Genomic DNA, 17,502 nt, shown 5'->3' on the forward strand with positions numbered 1-17,502 from the left:
ATACACTGTTTCAAAGCATTCATTATGACAGCCGCTTCAACCTGTACTACTGACGGGGTATTTTGAGGAGGGTGATGGAGGTTTTACACTTGATGCGGGGCTGGTGGGATCGTACGCAGCTAGAGATGCAACCGGGGACATAGGGTATGATGAATTTAAATGTTGGTTATAACAGCTCTACATGGTAGAGAAGTAGGAAACGCTGAGGCTGGGAACAGGTGACGGCTGCCCCTTTGGGTCTACATTAGAAGGAATACTGTTAACGGCTGCGGCTCCGACTGGTGTCTTCAGAACTCGCTTGCTCGCCAGTCAGACCCTTGAAAAACCCTGTACCTACATAAGGTGTGTCCATCTGGGAGTGATCGTTTTCAAGCCCTTCATCAACTAGGGTTTATGAGATTTTTATATGCAGTTGTGGCTCACTGGTTAGCCCCCTGAGAAGCTCTATTCATACAGAATACTGGTCCAGGTTAGGATGATTGTTTTCAAGCCCTGCGTTTTAAAGGTAATGTGAGATATTTACGGTTGGTTTTGGGAATCTTCTGGGGAGCACATCGACATTCACCCTCACAGCTGTTGAATATTTACCTGCATGAAGATTATGGGGACCTGACTGTGCTGTATCTGTTTTTTTTAAGGATAGATCTAAAGGGATGGTTTATAGGTCTGGCACATGGGTTTATTCTTCTTCTTCAAGGAAAGTCAACTCATTTTTGGTTTGTTTAGCATGAAATCTATCTCCTGGTTTTTACATGACCATGTCTGCGGCTGGAAGTGTGCCCCCTTTGAGGTCTATTCCCCTAGCCAAAATTGGCCTTCCTGTAGGCATGTTCACTGTACTCATGGATTTTGCTGGTAAAGCAGTGGGTTTTGCTGGTAAAGCTGGTAAAGCAGTGTATGCGTGTTCACTGCACTTGTTGTGGGTTTTGCTGGTAAAGCAGTGTTAAAGTAACAAGTGTTTCTAAGGCCTGCATTTGCAGAGTCTGGGCACGGCTTGTTATGAAGCACTGGGCGTCTCTCACCGGTTGCTGGCTTTGGGTCATTTTGACGGATCTTTGTGCTGTCCTTTAGCGGCGTTGAAGTAAACTTAACCTTTCGTAGTACTCTGGGGACGGTCTTTTGTCTTTGTGCTTGACGATGGAAACCAAACAAAATACACATTAAAAAAAAATGTAAAGCAATAGTTAGACAGGTGGTTACAATCATAAGGTTGTAAAGAGTTGTTTAGTTTTGGGGATTTTTTTTTCCCTTACTAGATGCTGGGGGAACACGATTCTTCAGGCAAAAATACATTAGGGTTCTTTTGGTGTTACATTTTGTGAAACACACCTGCTTTGCCCCTTTGTGAAACCCCTTTCTTTATAGTCTGTCCATCTGCAGGCCCTGAAGACTTCCTTTTTTTGAACGATGTCACAACCTTTCCAGGATTCGTTGAGGCTTGGGCCAACACCTTTGTTCGAAGGTCTACCTGTTGCTGAGGTTTGGCATGATTGTGATCTTGCAGGGGAACTGTGAAAAAAAATGAAGTACTGTCACATTTTCAATATAATATACCGCTTTAGCACACTCTCTGAGGGCATAATAGAATCTTTGGGGTTTTGAAATGTACACAACTGTCCCAACTCCTAGGGCTCATGGGGTAATCTTGACATATCATTCATACAAACCCACCCCATTTTCACCTGTAATAGAAGAGCTATGCTGTATGCTGTCCAATGCGTCTGTAGACTAAAATTTGTTTTAGCATTTCAATAGCTATCTGCACTTCCACCTCATAACCTGTAAAATCACACACATAAGAACAGATTTTAAAAAAATCTACAATGTTGAGACACTAACGCTCTAAATATCTGTACCTTTCTGAAATCCAGCTGTTTCCTCATGGCTCCAGGTTAATTCTGGGAGATCCTGTGTGCAAAGGAGCAACTTTAATAAACAGCACGTCATAGTTGATTGAGTCATTTAAAACAAATATTCTAGACGTGTTGTTTCACAATATAATAAATCTTGTAAAGCTACTGGAACTGGCATTCTTATCGAACTTTATAGCACAAAGAGCTAATTAAGGCAGGGGCTTTGAAACAGCGCTAAACACTTCTGGCGTCTAAGCACAAGGACTGTGCTAAATCCCTAACACCAACATTACTGAATTGCACAAAGCATATTAGAAAATCAACACACATTTTACACCAGAGCAATTTGTGCTATTACACAGAACATATATATTCAAAGCTACAGTCTTTGGTGCAAAACCCCCTGGCAAACCGTGGTTTAAACAACAGATTTTATTTCCACATGGCCTGCATCCTCTTAAGCAGATGCACTACAATGGACAAAATGACCTGCTACAGTGGCCGTTCCCTAAATCACAACAAGGTCCTGGAGTCCTTGAGAGTTGCCCTGTCAAAATTTGCACTTTTACATAAGTCTGTTACAGTATTGCTCAAAGCTATTAGAAAATCAACACACATTTCACACATGAGCAATCTGTGCTATTACACAGAACATTGAACATTTACAAGTATATTTTCAAGAGCTAGAGTCTTCTGTGCAAAAACCCCTGGCAAACCGGGGTTTAAACAACGCATTTTATTTCCATGCGGCCTGCAGCATGTTAAGCTAAGCCACTATGAGGTTGAGTTAACACACTGTTTTTTTTTCAAACCATAAAAGAAGCAGGCATTTTTCAGACCAGGAAAAACAGAAACAGGGCTTCCCTATGCAACACATTGAATGGAAAACAAAAATAATTAAAAATATATATGCTATCATTATTTTTACCTGCAGCAGAAATTGGCCTGTATCATCCTACTGCTCCCCACAATTCTGTTCAAAGCTTTGCTCCATCTTGCTTGGGGCCCTCAGTCCACAGACTTAAATGCAGTGTTTCTCTGCTGCTTCTGATTGGGTGTGTGCAGCCTTGGGATGGCATTTTATACTTAGTAAAGCTTGCTAATTATGCATGAGTCCACTTTAGAGAGTTGAGGAGTCCCAGCCATCTGCGTATGGGTTGCATTTCATAGCAGTTGGATGCTTCTGATTGTGTGTGTGTGTGTATGCGGCCTTTGGGACGGCATTTTCTACTTAGTCGACCTTGCTAATTGTAAGATGGGAGCATTTTGGTGAATTGAGGAGTCCCTGTCATCTGCATATAGGCTGCATTTCATAGCAGTTGAATGCTTCTGGTTGCACATGGGTGGTCTTGGGACAACATTTTATACTTAGTAGAGCTTGCTAGTTATAATATGGGTGCACTTTGGGGAGTCGTGGAGTACCAGCCATCAGTGTATGGGTTGCATTTCGTAGCAGTCTTGATTCAGTAATGAATTTGTCTGAACATTTCTAACAAAAGACCTTTTCAAGTCAAATATGCACTGTGCAAGATGAGACAGAGTGACTTAGGCGAGCAATAGGTCCCTGGGGGTTTCCGTCCTTGTATTTGCCCGAGCCAGTCATTGGTGATCCCTCCAGTTGCCTCATCAATATTTAATGACTGCGGCTGTCTGAACATGCTCGGGCTTGCTTTGCTAGAGACTCACATATCGTGCACCCCAGAAAGTGTTACATTTTTGCCTGTGACAAAGCCCTAGACACAGGGCAAGGGGGCCTGTACCTATTATGACAGCATCCTAACCACGTTTTAGGACCATGGGCACGTGACTAGCATGTAACCAGGGTGATGTCACAATACATGTGACCCAATACGGGCACGTGACCTCCCCCATCGGGGGTGGGACAGCTGTCACTTTTTGCATGATGGCAGAAGGTATCCCTCCTTACTAATCATGTCGGAATAGGAAAGGCCTTTTTGGAGAGGATGAATTTTCAACCTTTTCAAGGCTCAATAAAGAAAGAGACCTGGGGATGTAGCTAGTATTAAGGATACTAGTCACCCTACTACCTGTGCCAAACGTCTGAGGGAGAGGGAAGACAGGGTCAAAACCTTGTTTATCAGAGAAATTTTATCTTTTGGAAGTTAAAGAACTAATTTCTTTAAGTCTATCAAAATAACCCATCTGCTGGGAAGGTTGTGATGCAGCTTTATCTTTGTTTACAAGAAAACCTAGATTATGTATTAGAGTCAGAAAATGTGTTAGCTGAGATAACAGTATGTCTTTGTCTTGATCTTGGTGAAAAAAGTCCTCTAAATATGTAATCATTTGGACACCTTGAGCTCTCATATGGCCAATGAGGGGTCTCAGACTTTGGTGAAACACCAAGGTGCCGCTAAAAGGTGTTCCCCCACCCAAATTGAAGGAAGTTCAGGATAGCAGGGTGTACTGAAATTGTTAGAAATGCATCCTGTAAATCTAAGCGGGCCATCCAGTCTTTCTCCTGTAGAGAATTTCTAATATGACGAATTGTCTTCACCATGAAGTGGTGATAAACTGCATAATACTTAAATATTTTCTGATTTTTAACAGGACACAATTTTTGTTCTTCTTTTGAATCAGAAAAATCGTACTGACAAAACCTGTTGGATCGTACAGAGTTATTTCTATAACTTGTTTCTGAAGGAGAGAATATACCTCTTAAGTCTCTAACAATTCTTCTTCTGTGGCAAAAGAGAGAGATTGAGGTATTGAGTATTGGACTAGAGGAGAAGAAATGTCTATATAGTAACCCTAGATGCCCTGTAGAACCTAGGGACCTGCAGTTATCTTTTGCTATGTGAGTAGAAACAAGCTCAAATTACCGCCCACTGGAAGATGGCCAGAAAGTAAAAGGCTTACATGGGTTTTTGGATCTCTAGTACTGTAAGTACAGTGTCTGAACTGTCTGATCCTTTACGAGTGGAATTGTGGTTCAAACTCCTGCTGAAATCCATAAGAGTCTCTTGTTTGGTTACAATCACAACTTTGGTCATAGCAGCTGGCAAAGGGGTTCCTACCTTTGCTGGTCCTGCCAAAAACCCTGGGCCCAAAATTGTTCTGTAGAGCTAATTGCACCTGTCAATCGAGGCAAAAATGGCCACATATCTGCTCAGATCTTTTATAAAAGTGTCTCCAGAAAGAAGACCATTTGCCTCCTGAGCCACCCCATTAGTTGCCAAATTTCCCAATGTGGCTGAGTTTTGAGGAGCAAAGGCCATTCTTGAGTCATCCTAGAATTGGCATTGCCTTAAGGGCATATTACTCTCTGGGCCCAATTTGTTAAAATGATAGGCTCAACCTGCGTGCCCTCAATCCTTGTTTTCCAGCCAGTTAGAGGGCCAGTTAAATCCACTAGCTTACCTTGGCAAATGTTCCATGCCCTCTTTACCCCTTAGGACTTCTGCTACATTTGATGAAAAATAAAACCAGAGTTGCATGTTTAGTGGTTATATTATTAGATAATGAAGGCAATGAACATTCAGAACAGAGTCTATTCTGTGACATCTTATCTAGAGGTTGTCTCAATTTGCCTGACATATATTGTGCCACAAGTTCATACAGAGTCCCTTCTGTTAAATTATGGCGATAAATTAGAGTTGAGTCAACACTGACTGACCCACAAAATTAAGGCGTGTACTATTGGTGGAACTAGACGACTCTCCCAGGTCCTCTGGAGAAGTTTTACACCTCCTCTCCGGAGGCCCTGACCAGATCATTACCTTACCATATCCTTAAATACATGTAGAGGTAGCTGGCTTTTGTTAGACAACCTATCAACCTCAGAAGGAGGTTTGAAAGTCAGCAGAGCTCATTATTTGATCAGATGCATGCTTTTTTACCTTTTTTGTGCTCATAGCCTCCTTAATGGATGGCCCGTGTGCAAGTATTTGTTGCATGGAAGCTTCAATAGTTTTGAAGGTATTTCTCATTGAGTCTGAGACCGCTTGCTGAACTCAAATCTTTAATAAAGAAATATAAATAGACTCTAAAGATATGAACTGTCTCTCCTTATAATAGGTCTCCACAATGTAGGGTAAAAATATTTGAAGGTAGAATTGAGAGCAGGCAAAATATAGATAATACAAAATAAGGTAGATTAATTTACTCAATAATTAGAGAGCTTTTCCTGGCAAATTAAATGCATTTAAACAGAAAAGCTATTAACCATAAAACATTAGTGGGTAAGGTAACATAACATGGTATATGAAAATATGAAATTCCACACTATGGGCCAGAGGTAGCAAACTTTTGCGAGTCGCAAATGGCCCGATTTGCTATTTGCGACCCCGCAAAATCGGAAATGGGATGCAAAAATCCCATTTCCGACTCGCAAATTGCGATGCGAGCCGGTACCGACTCGCAAAATTTGCGACCCCATTTTGCGACCCGCAAATAGGAAGTCGCAATTTGCGAGTCGCAAACCATATGCAATAGCAACTCGCAAATTGCAACTAGTCGCAAAAAGCCCATTTTGCACTTCCAATTTACCACTAACTCAGAGCAGGTGGTAACCATTACCAAAGTATAAAAGGAGACCCAGAAGGCATCTGGGTTACTCAAGATGGCGGAGATATACCTGATAGCAGTGAGGAGGAGAGTCTACGCAGCCCAGCAGAGGAGGAGGAGGAGCCAGAGACAGGAGAAGATTTACAGAACAAGGCAGACACTCTTCCAGCAAACTGAGGAGGAAATTTATGACAAATACAGACTTAGCAGCGCAGCCATACTAGATTTAATAGATTTACTCAAACCACAGCTAGAACACCAGACTGTGCGCGGCTGCGCCATCCCTACGCATGTGCAAGTGCTATGCTCACTGCACCTCTTGGCCTCGGGTAGCTATCAGGGGGTCATTGCTGTGGCAGGTGGGGTATCCCAAAGTGCACTATCAAGGTTCTTTAGGGCATTCCTAGACGCCTTACTCACACACATGTCCCGATACATATACCTACCCAGGAATGAGGCAGAAATTAACAGCACCAAGTTGGACTTTTACCGGATTGCCAACTTTCCCCATGTCATAGGGTGTGTAGACGGGACACATATTCAAATATGCCCTCCTGCAAACCTGGAATATCTGTTCCGCAGTAGGAAGTGTACACACTCACTCAATATTCAGGTGGTTTGTGACGCCCATTATGTCATCACTGACATGGTTGCTAAGTTTCCAGGCAGTACTCATGACTCCTACATTTTTAGGCACAGTGGGATCCACCAACGCCTGGAACGTGGGGAGTTTGGAGACGGATACCTCCTAGGTAGAGATGAATACACCTTGTAGACATGCACGCAGATCAATGTGCAAACCACCCATGCCTTGCTAACAGTGTACGTTTTGTGCCCAACAGGTGACAGTGCGTATGCACTACGGCCATGGATACTGACTCAGTACTTAACACCCAGCAATGAATGTGAGAGGCGATACAACAGTGCACATAAGAGGACCAGGAACATAATCGAAAGAACCTTCGGACTGCTGAAAGCAAGGTTCAGATGCCTCCACCGAAGTGGAGGTGCCCTCCAGTATACCCCCATAACGGCTTTCAAAATAGTTGTCGCATGCGCTATCCTGCACAACATTGCCACCCGACGTGGGCTACCTCTCACCCCTGCAGACCCAGATTCGAAGGATGAAGAGCAAGAGCTACCACATCACCATCATGGGGATAGGAGCATCGCAAATCAAGGCAGACTGAGACGGGAACACATTGCAAACCAATACTTTGGAAGGTACGTGCTAACTTCTACCATACTCACCAATAGAACAAACAGTCCATGTGTTAAGTGGAACGAACAAATTATTTAATAAGTGCAAATAACCAAACTATATACAAGAAAAAACTGTTCAGGGCCTTCAATAGTCCACCTGGCATGGGACACATTGCCATCATGTGCCCCAACATCAGGGACAGTGTTTAGCTCACACCCTACGGCGGGCTCGGCCAGCCTGGCTGGTACTAGGTGGGTCAGCAGTGCTCTGCCTTGTACTCCCACTCCGTAGCACCCTGGTGTCACCGGCAGAGACACTGCTGACAGTGGAGCCCTCCTCACTCTCTTGTGGGGTGTCACCTGTACCCCTGGACACCTGCTGTGCCTCCATGAGGTCTATTGCATGGGTGATCCGGCCCAGTCCCCGTGCCACATCACCCGCAAAGTGGCCCATGTCAACCTGGAGGCTGACTGTTCTCCTAGACAGCCCAGTTGTGTTAACTGCCAGCCTGACGATGGAGGAGGCCATCCTGTCCAGGCGTTGCAGCAGCTGGCGGTCCCTGCGCCGCGCACCGTCACTCTGCGTTAGCAGTCCAGCCACCAGTTTGCGCATAGACAGGGCAAGGTCACCTGTGTTGTTCCCAATGACCTCCAGTTGTGAATGCACCTGCTGCATGCTGTTGGCATGGTTCCTCTCAAAGCGCTGCAAAACCCCACTAATCCTCCTTAACTGTTGGTTTTGCAGGCGCTGACCCCGTAGCAGTTGGGCCTCCGTTGGTGTTGTGGAGGGAAGCCCTGACTCTGCCTGCTGCTCTGCTGTCATCATCCTGCGTCGCCTGCGCAGCGGTGGAGGCCCTGTAATGTCTGATGTGGCACTCTGGCTTGTACCTGGTGCAGGCTCCAACACCACTGTTGCAACAGGTGTTGCCAGAGAGGGGATGGTGTTGGTGGTGCAGGTGGGAGTTGTGGCTGGTCCTGTTGTCTCCTCTCTGTGCTGGCTGACCATTGGCACCTGGCTGCTTGGGCTGGTGTGGGTGTCTTGTGGGAGACCTGTGGGACATGGGGAAAACACTGTCAGTGTCTACTATCAGTTAAAAACTTCCTAATAAACAATAGCCTATGAAATGCCTACTTGACTACATTGCCCATAATGCATCATTCTGGTGTTTGCTACTCTGAAATGGGGCTATCTTGGTTGTGCATGCCCCTGTGTACATGGTGGGTGGGGGTATGGCATTGATGGGGGTACAAGCATATCACATGGTACTCACCGGTTGATGGTCCGGGCTCAGAGGTGTCCAGTTCTCCAAATCCAGTGACAGCCTCCGGCTCAAGGGTCTCCTCAACCCTTTCTTCCAGAGGTGTGGGTGGTGGTATGGTAGATGGTCCCCCTCCTGTGCCTCTCATCTCCGGGAGCCGCTCTGCCACCCTCTCCTTGGTCCGGGAGCGGAGGTCGTACCACCTCTTCTTTAGTTCTTCCACACTCCAGTGGCTGACCCCCAGGGAGTTTACCTTGTCCTGGATATCCTGCCAAATTCGTTTTTTTTCAGAGTCTGGTACAGTGAGGGCTGCCTTGCCAAACAGCTCATCCTGGTGCTGACAGCACTCACCCTTTAGCACCTCCAGCTCCTTCTCAGCAAACTTGAGCTTTCTCTTCCTGGGAGTGTCAGCCATGGTTGCTGCTGCTCTGTTAGCTGTGCTGCAGTTAAAAAGGGTGTGGTCCTCCCTCCTCCCAGGTGTATTTGTAAACTTCCTGGCTGTGATGTCATCATCATGTGCCAGGAAGTGTTTTCCTGAGTGTTCTGGAGTGGTTTCTAGAGTGTTCTGCAGCACCTGCTTTAAATTTTCAGCACAGTCGCAATTTGCGACACCCACTCGCAAATTGCGAGTCCGTTTTTTGCGCGGTTGCAAAAAGCGACCTCGCAAACAGCGGACTCACTATCTGTGGTGCGACTCTGGGTGCGAATCACAATTTGTCTGCGCACTTTCTACTTGCATTGCAGTTAGCGACACGCAAATTGCGAGTCGCAAATGCTCGCAATTTGCGACTCGCTATTTTTTTCCTATATTATTTAAATATCAATAAGGTTATTTCACAAATGTAAAGCAATATGCAGTACTTATTATTTATTGTAAGTAGCAAAAACAGAGGACTTGTTGCACCAGTCAAGGTGTTTATAGGGTCCCTAGTATCTTCTTGGTCAATGCCATTGTGATACTGTAGGAGGCTGGCCTGGTTTGTAGTGGGTACCTTGGGTACTTACACCTTACACCAGGTCCAGTTATCCCTTATTAGTGGAATGTAGTAGTGTTCTAGCAGCTTAGGCTGATAGAGGTAGCTATAGCAGAGCAGCTTAGGCTGAAACGGGAGACATGCAAAGCTCCTGCAAAATCACTTATAGTTACAGAGTACTTATAAACAAGCAAAGACAATACTCAGTGTTATCAAAAATAAAGGTAGTTTATTTGGGTGACACAAGGCCAAAAATATCTTAGAGGCAATACTCCTTCTGGAGGTACGTACTATACACAATATATACCCTAGACACCAAAATAAGGTTAGTAAATAGCACAGTGCAAACAATAGGAAATGCTATAGAATGCAATGGGAGAAAATAGGTCTAGGGGCAACATAAATCATATACTAAGAAAGTGGAATGCGAATGACGAATTCCCCCCTAGACAAGTGTAGTGTGTAGAAAAAAGCTGGGAGAGTAAGAATACAGCAAAGGTAAGTAAAATACCCGACCCCAGAGCCCAGGAAAGTAGGAGTAAAGTACTGCAAGTTTAGGACACACTACAAGTTGTGATTAGAGTTACTGCAAGAACCAAGCAAGACTGCAAATAACAAATGGTGGATTTCTGAACCTGAAGACCTGCAAAGGAAGGAGACCAAGTCCAGAAGTCGAAAGAAGTTCCAGGAAGGACAGGAGCCCCTGCCAACCCAGAAGAGGGTGCAAAAGAAGAGTCCCAGGTTGGACGAAGACTGCAGAAATGCACCCAAGGAAGATGTCAGCGGGTTCCTGCATGATGCAATGGATGTCCCACAAAGAGATGTTGGATACAGGTGAGTTTTGGTAATGGATTCGTCCAACAAGCCTTGGTTCCGGCAAAGTCACTTTTTTCATCATAGTGGCGCTGTCTGGACCCAGGAGGGACCTGGTGGCCTCAAATCTGCGTGAGGAAGAAGAGGGGGCTCTCAGCACTTCAGAGAGCCCTCAGAAGAACAGACACCACCCACAGGAGTCCCAGGACACGGGGATAAAGAAGGCGCAAAATGCGGTTGGTGCAGCACTACATAGGAGGGTCCCACGCCGCAGGAGGTCAACTCAGCAAGTTGAGCGTCACAGGATAGAGTGCTGGGGAAATGGGCCAGGCTGTGCATGAAAGAATTTTGCAAATAGTGCACAGAGGCCTCAGGAGGTGAAGAAGACGCAGTGCACAGGGGTACTGTCATTCTCGTGGAAGGCAAGGTCTTACCTCCTCCAAGTTGGGACAGCAGGGCCTCATGACACTCTGTGTTCCAAGGAGCATGCTCGTTGCCAGGAGAGGAGTCCAAAACAACCGGTGGTCGACTTAGAAGGTGCCTGCTTGAGCAGTGAAGTGACTATGTCACTCCACAGGAGAGTTCTTCGGTCCTTCTGCTGCAAGGTGAAGACAGGGATTCCCCAGAGAGTGCACACCATGGAAACTGTTGCAGTTTCTGGCTGGAGGAAAAGTTGCAGAGGAAAAGTAGCCCTTCCGGATATTTTGTTGTTGTTACAGCCCTTCGTGGAGCAGTCTGCGGTTGATCCGAGGTCAGAGAATGAAGTAGTAGTTGCAGAGGATTCCTGCTGGAAACCTGCAAGTAGAATCTGAAGAGAAACCCACAGGAGAGACCCTAAGTAGCCCTGAGAGGGGGATTGGCCACCTTGTCAGGTATGGACCTATCAGAAGGGGTCTCTGACGTCACCTGCTGGCACTGGCCACTCAGAGGCCTCCAGAGTGTCCCCACACCTTGGAAAACAAGATGGCTGAAGTCTGGGACACACTGGAGGAGCTCTGGGCACCACCCCTGGGGTGGTGATGGACAGGGGAGTGGTCACTCCCCTTTCCTTTGTCCAGTTTCACGCCAGAGCAGGGACTGGGGGTTCCTGAACCAGTGTAGACTGGCTTATGCAAGGAGGTCACCATCTTTGCCCTTCAAAGCATTTCCAGAGGTTGGGGGAGGCTACCCCTCCTCAGCCAGTTACACCTATTTCCAAAGGGAGAGGGTGTAACATCCTCCTCCCAAAGGAAATGCTTTGTTCTACCTTCCTGGGACTGAGCTGCTCAGGCCCCAGGAGTGCAGAACCCTGTTTGTGAGGTGGCAGCAGCTGGAGCTGCTTTGCAAGCCTCAGAGAGCTGGTTTTGCAATACTGGGGGTCCATGGTGGAGCCCCCAGGATGCATGGAATTGGCTTCCCAATACCAGATTTGGAATGGGAGGACAATCCCATGATCTTTGACAACTTACATGGCCACATTTGGAGTTACCCTTGTTAAGCTATATATAGGTTTTGACCTATATGTAGTGCACACGTGTAATGGCGTCCCTGCACTCACAAAGTCCCAGGAATGTGCCCTGAACTATGTGGGGGCACCTTTGCTAGTGCAAGGGTGCCATCACACTTAGGGCCAGATGTACGAAAGGATTTTACCCATTCTGTGTCTATGGGAAAAAGCTTTCGTACATATGGCCCTTAGTAACTTTGCACCTAGCCTCCATTAAATGAAGGTTAGACATATAGGTGACTTATAAGTTACTTAAGTGCAGTGAAAATAGCTGTGAGATAATGTGTGCACTATTTCACGCAGGCTGCAGTGGCAGTCCTGTGAAAGGGTTTGTCTAAGCTCCTTATGGGTGGCAAAACAAATGCTGCAGCCCATAAGAATCTCCTTGAACCCCAATTCCCTGTGTACTTAGGTACCATATACTAGGGACTTATAAGGGGGGGTCCAGTGTGCTAATTGAAATTGGTAAATGAAGTCACTAGCCTATAGTGACAAATTTAAAAGCAGAGAGAGCATACGTACTGATTAGCAGAGCCTCAGTGACAAAGTTAAGCACTATACACAACACACACATTAGGCCATAAACTATGAGCACTGGGGTCCTGACCAGCAGGATCCCAGTGAGACATGCAAAAACATACTGACATACAGGTAAAAATGGGGGTGTAATGGGGTCGCAAGGAAGACACACAATCGTGGGTATATAGTTTATAGATAGTCTTTTATTTGTTAGACTACAGGCCACTGTTTGTTCTTTGTTTGTTTCCTTCCCTTGAGGGTGCGTTCACTGGTCGCTCTTCCTCTAGTGGTAATTTCTGGTCTTCTTCTTTCAAGGGTGACTCCCAGGAGGCACATGTGAAAAGAAAACAAAAGGTAAGGGGCCTCTTTGTTTCTGTTTTCACTCTTTTGCCCTTTCTTTCCCTGGTTTATTTTCCTATTAACTTTTCTGCACTTCTTTTCTCTTCTGTCTCTCTTTATTCCTTTCTTTTAGTCTACTGGCGGTTCTTTGTTCCTCACTTCTCTTGTCCTCTTCTTCTGCCTTTTATTTTCCTTCCCCGAGGCTATACCTGCCCTTCCTGTATTTCCCTGTAGCTGTAGTGAGGGAGGGATATATATTTTTAGGATACCCTTGAGGGTGTTTGTCTTCCCCACTCCTCGCTAGGTAGCCCATAGTGTAAACACTACCAACTAATAAGCATTCAAATAAACGAAAAACAATAGAAAAATCAGGAGCCAAACGGAAGGTGCCACCAACTAAAACAACAACAAAAAAAAACCTTTCCCAAGCAAACCCCAATTATCCCTCCCATGTCTTCCTTCCCTCCTTGTTTTCCGCCCCCCCTTTCATCGTGCTTTAATCCTGGCCACACACCTGTGGAGGCCACGCTCTTCCCAGAGCGTGGCCGGGGTCCTGGAGTATTGCCTCCTGGTCTTCCCCTCCTTGCTGTCTTCCTGCTTGTGTGTCGTCCACGGGTCCATCCTCGTCTTCTCCTCCCACTGCTGGTGCTTTCGTCTCCGGTTCCTCGCTGTTCTCCTCACTCCCTGGGTCTAAGGCCACGTTCCTTTTCTGCCCCTCTGTACCCAGAAGTACCTCAGGATTGGTTCCTATCCCGAGGGCTTCCGGGTCAGGCAGCTCCGTGCATCTGGTGCCCCCGGGGTATAGCGGGTCCGACGCCAGTGTCGGCCCATCACATTCACTCCCCCTAGGAAGTGGCTGGTAGAGCCACGTGTCCGCCGGGTACCGGGACAGGTAATCTGCACTAGCCTGACGAGTCCCAGGGGAGTAAAGAACCTGAAAGGAGAAAGACTGTAGTGAGAGGAACCACCGGAGGATCCGCGCGTTGGTATCCTTGGGATGGGCTAACCATGTTAAGGGCGCGTGATCCGTAAGCAAAGTAAATGGGCGTCCAGATAAATAATAGCAGAGGGATTCAACAGCCCACTTGATGGCCATGCATTCTTTCTCAAGGGTCGGGTAATGGTGTTCACGGGGCAGGAGTTTCCAGCTGATAAAGACCACTGGATGCAGAAATCCTTCATCATCGGATTGGGTCAATACTGCCCCTAGACCTAGATCAGAAGCATCTGTTTGGACCAGGAAAGGTTTACTAAAATCCAGGCAGCAGAGTACTGGTTCAGAGGTAAAAGAGTTTTCAAGCGTTCAAAACTACACTGCTCAGGGAGAGAGAGAGAGACAGGAAACGGTTTGGTTTTGCTTTCCCCAGTAAGTCAGTCAGGGGGGCGGCTATTTCGGAAAAATGGGGTATAAACCGGCGGTAATACCAACCATGCCCAGGAACGCTCAGATTTCCTTTTTGTTCTGTGGGAGGGGTAATTGAGTAATGGCCTGTACTTTCTCCATTTGTGGTCTGACCTGTCCTTCCCCTATGATATACTCAAAGTATCTGATGGTATTGTGTCCAATTTTACACTTCTCTGGGTTTGAAGTGAGGTGGGCGGTTCGCAATGCGTGTAACACATTCTTCAAGTGCTTGAGGTGTTCTACCCACGTGGTACTATAGTTGACTATGTCATCCAAGTATGCAGCGACATATGTCTGGAAGGGTCGCAGAATCATATCTATGAGGCGTTGGAATGTGGCTGGTGCTCCGTGAAGCCCAAACGGTAGAATAGTGAAATGATATAGACCAGAGGGTGTGGCGAATGCTGTCTTCTCCCTGTCCTCGGCTCTAAGTGGTATCTGCCAATATCCCTTCCTTAGATCGAGCGTGGTCATATACCTCGCTTGTCCTAACCGTTCAAGGAGTTCGTCAATTCGGGGCATTGGGTATGAGTCAAAATGAGATAATGCATTAACTTGCCTAAAGTCAATGCAGAATCTAGTAGACCCATCTGGTTTTGGCACTAGGACCACTGGAGAGCAACAGGGGCTGGAGGAGGGTTCTATTATGCCAGCGTCTAGCATAGCCTTAACTTCTTGTTCCACTACTTTACGTTTAGCTTTGGGGATTCTATAAGGTAATTGGCGGGTTACTTTGTCCCCAATAGTACGTATGTGGTGTTGTATCAAGTGGGTCCTAACTGGGGTTTTGGAGAACACGTCGCTGTTGGTGTGGATTAGGTGTTCCAGCTGCTCCTTTTGTTCTAGGAGTAGGTTTTCGTCTATGTGGAGCATTGGTGTATTGGACTGGGGTGTTACCGTTGTGGGATAGACCGGAATCTCGCTATCATGTGTGGTGGATATATGTAGAGTAGATTGAGCCTCTGGATTTTCATGCCATCGTTTAAGAAGATTGATATGATAGATTTGTTCCCTACCTGATCCCTCCGGTATTTCAATCTTGTATGTTGTAGTTGTGACTTGGTCCAGGATCGTGTATGGGCCTTGCCAGCGGGCTAGTAGCTTATTATCACTAGTGGGTAGGTGGACTAGTACCTTGTCTCCTACATTTAGACTTCGTGGCTTAGTGTGGGAATTGTAATATGTCCGTTGTCTTTCTTGGGCCTCTCTCAAGGTTTTGTGCGCCTCCTCCCAAGTAGTATGTAGAGTGTCTCTAAGGTCTTTGGTATATGATAAGACGTTCTTTATGTCAGCCTCAGACTCCTCCCACTGTTCGGCCAACATTTCGAGTAAAGTACGTGGTTTCCTGCCAAATAACAACTCAAAGGGACGGGTCAACGACCACTGAAGCACCGCCAACAGGCTGGCGGTGTTTCCTCTGTTATTCTGACCGCGGCTTTACAGCCGCGGTCGCCCAGCCAGGTCCGGCGGTTTCCCGACGGATTTCCCCCAGCTGGGCTGAATCTCCATGGCAGCGCTGCTTGCAGCGCCGCCATGGAGATTCTGACCCCCTTCCCGCCATCCTGTTCCTGCCGGTAAAACCCGCCAGGAACAGGATGGCGGTAATGGGTGTCGCAGGGCCCCCTAACAGGGCCCCAGCAGGATTTTCACTGTCTGCTTTGCAGACAGTGAAAATCGCGACGGGTGCAACTGCACCCGTCGCACCCCTGCAACTCCGCCGGCTCCATTCGGAGCCGGCTTCCTCGTTGCAGGGCCTTTCCCGCTGGGCCGGCGAGCGCTCCTTTGGCGGGCGCCCGCCGGCCCAGCGGGAAAGCCAGAATGGCCTCCGCGGTCTTTTGACCGCGGAGCGGCCAAGTGGCTGTTCCCGCCCGGCGGGCAGCGCCCGCCGCCCGCCGGAATCGGAATGAGGCCCTATGTCCGGCGGATGATTGAATGTGGGTGCATAAAGGACTAAGGGCAACTTTTTCTCCCAATCTCTTCTGGACTCACTTATGACTTTATGCAATAAGGCCTTAATGGTCTTATTATAGCATTCCACTAGACCATCTGTCTGTGGATGGTACACTGAGTTTCGGATTTGTTTTATGCCAAGGGTGTGGCATATTTCTGACATGAGTTGTGACATAAATGGAGTACCCTGATCGGTAAGGATTTCTTTGGGGAAGCCTACACGTGAAAATAATTCAATCATGGCCTGGGCTATGGTCTTGGTGATCATACTTGCTATCGGTATAGCCTCCGGATACCTCATCGCGTAGTCAACTAAAACTAATATATACTGATGTCCCTTTACAGAGGGGGGTAGGGGTCCACCGGGAAAAAGGGATCTCGATTATGGGAATGGTTGTAGAGGAACAGCACAGTCAGGTGATGGGTTTATGAGTTGGCATTTTGGGCATGTCTGACAATGTTTTCTAATGTCACCATAGACCCCCGGCCAATAAAACCGTTGTAGGACTGCTGTTTCTGTTTTTTCCCTTCCCAAGTGGCCTTCCCCTTTATCCCCGTGGGCTAGGTGGAATATCTGATCTCTATAGCTCTGAGGCACTACCAACTGACATCTCCATCCTGGATTGTTGGGACATTCCCGATACAGCAGGTCATTCGTAACAGTAAATGTGGGACCTACCAAGTTCCTATCTGAGTCCAAGGCAGTGTGCCACGCATGTTTCAATGTGGGGTCCTCTCTTTGGGCCTGTTGGAAAGTCCTTGCCACAGACATTACGACCTTCGGGCTGTTGAGCTTATGTCCTTTCGTATGTGCTTGGTATTTCTGCTTTTGTTCCCTTCTCTGTTTTTTGCTGAGCTTCCTGCGGACACTGTTAGCCTCAATGTCGGTAGAAACGAAAGGGGCTTCTTTCCACCATAGCTCGGCCATATGGTCTTGAGTGGTATTATGTAATAAGTGCGCAAAATCCTCATAATCAGTACCTATGATCATATCCTCACCAAGATTCGGTATCACCCCCACAGAAATATACTCTTCTTGGCCATTCCAGTTAATCGAGACCATAGCCACAGGATAAGTTTTCTGGTCCCCATGCACACGTTATTAGGACCTGAGAATTCGGAGTCCACTGTCCGAGCTGTACATAATCTCTTTTTACCACGCTTTGACTACACC

At 46.8% G+C, this 17,502-nt stretch overlaps 1 long non-coding RNA gene across 1 annotated transcript in view; it reads right to left on the bottom strand.

The window, feature by feature from the left end:
• Positions 1 to 672: 672 nt before the first annotated feature.
• The window catches only part of LOC138301909 (uncharacterized), a 36,231-nt gene continuing 19,401 nt past the window's right edge, over positions 673 to 17,502 (bottom strand). The window contains exons 2-3 of the long non-coding RNA XR_011205155.1: positions 1,857 to 1,908; positions 673 to 1,509 (exon numbers count right to left, since the gene is read on the bottom strand). This is a non-coding gene — a long non-coding RNA (uncharacterized lncRNA). The remainder of the gene's footprint in view (positions 1,510 to 1,856; positions 1,909 to 17,502) is intronic.

Source organism: Pleurodeles waltl, chromosome 6 (genome assembly GCF_031143425.1).
Source record: "Pleurodeles waltl isolate 20211129_DDA chromosome 6, aPleWal1.hap1.20221129, whole genome shotgun sequence".
NCBI classification, from domain to species: Eukaryota; Metazoa; Chordata; class Amphibia; order Caudata; family Salamandridae; genus Pleurodeles; species Pleurodeles waltl.